This window comes from Dermacentor silvarum, chromosome 1 (assembly GCF_013339745.2).
Source record: "Dermacentor silvarum isolate Dsil-2018 chromosome 1, BIME_Dsil_1.4, whole genome shotgun sequence".
Taxonomy (NCBI): domain Eukaryota; kingdom Metazoa; phylum Arthropoda; class Arachnida; order Ixodida; family Ixodidae; genus Dermacentor; species Dermacentor silvarum.
The window spans coordinates 352,484,557-352,486,087 of NC_051154.1; the positions used below are offsets into that span (position 1 = coordinate 352,484,557).

Here is a 1,531-nt window from a genome sequence, read left to right on the forward strand (position 1 = left end):
GTATGCCGAAAGGGCTCGATAACGTTTTACTGCCACGCAAAAAGGTTTATCATGAGCAAATAAATACATGCCATGCCATACATGCAGGTGCCAGTAGCGAGAGACTGAGAGATCGGCGGGCAGCCATCTAATATTACTTTCGGAACGGGGCACTCTGTGGCTATTCAGAAAAATTTTCAGTTTTGTTCGGCATATTATGCATTTTTTTCGCGTACACGTCACTTTGACGTGGTGAGTTTTCGCGGTTTTGTGACGTCGCGTGACAGACAGGCGAAGTGGGCGTAGCCAGAAAACATTGGACCAATAGCAGAGGGCTACTGGTGAAAAGGCGTCGAATCAGGAATGATTATTTTTTATTTGTGTGGTTTAATCATGCATAATCAGTGTGTACACGTTATATCAGGTGGGGAGGTATCGCGGTTTTCGTGACGTCGTGTCACAGACAGGCGAAGTTGGGAGTGGTTTGAAAATGTTTTGACCAATCGTGGAGGCTGATTGCAGAAATTGGAATCAAAACAGCTTGGAATCATTTTACGTTATAGCGCCCCAGGATGTGGCCACTCTTGTTCTTGCCGAGGCTCCTTGGTGGTGTGGTCATCGAGGTGACACAGGGCTCGTTCGGCAACAAAGGTTCCGATGTCACCTCGCTGGGCTCCATGGTGGAAAACTGGCACGGAATGCCGCGCGCGATCGTGCTCGAACTCACGAGATCGCAGGTTCGCAACCGCGAAAAAAAAGAAAAAAATATTAATTAAAAATAAGCCCAACACATTAAAAAAATAAGGTTGTGCAAACACACAAAAAGAATATATGAATCGTATGCTATTAAGCCAGCGACTGCTACGCCCGGTGCCGTCGATCTTGCTCCGTAACAGATGACGCACAGCGTTGTAGAAGTTAATTAAAGGGAAACTGAGACTCCCACCTAAATGTAGCGATTTGTTACAAGCCTCGAAGTTGAAGAAAAATTTGTCCTGGTCCGGGACTCGAACCCGGGACCACCGCCTTTCCGGGGCAGCCGCTCTACCATCTGAGCTAACCAGGCGGCTAGCAGATGGCAGGGCGAAGTCGAATTTGTCGACAACTCGAAGCAAAGGCAAGTGTTTGATGTTATAGTTCAGCGGAAATCCGCTAGGTGGAGATAAGTAATTAAAGGGAAACTGAGACTTCCACCTAAATGTAGCAATTTGCTACAATGGGAACCCAACCGGTTTCCTCGAAAGAAAATCTCGCAGTTGAAGAAAAATTCGTCCTGGTCCGGGACTCGAACCCAGGACCACCGCCTTTCCGGGGCAGCCGCTGTACCATCTGAGCTAACCAGGCGGCTAGCAGATGACAGGGCGAAGTCGAATTTGTCGACAACTCGAAGCAAAGGCAAGTGTTTGATGTTATAGTTCAGCGGAAATCCGCTAGGTGGAGATAAGTAATTAAAAGGAAACTGAGACTTCCACCTAAATGTAGCAATTTGCTACAATGGAAACCCAACCGGGTTCCTCGAAAGAAAGCCTCGCAGTTGAAGAAAAATTCGTCC

At 47.4% G+C, this 1,531-nt stretch overlaps 1 non-coding gene across 1 annotated transcript; it reads right to left on the reverse strand.

Moving 5' to 3' along the window:
* Positions 1–970: 970 nt before the first annotated feature.
* Positions 971–1,045, reverse strand: Trnas-gga (transfer RNA serine (anticodon GGA)). The gene has a single exon. It is a non-coding gene; the product is annotated as a tRNA-Ser (tRNA).
* Between the last annotated feature and the right edge of the window lie 486 nt (positions 1,046–1,531).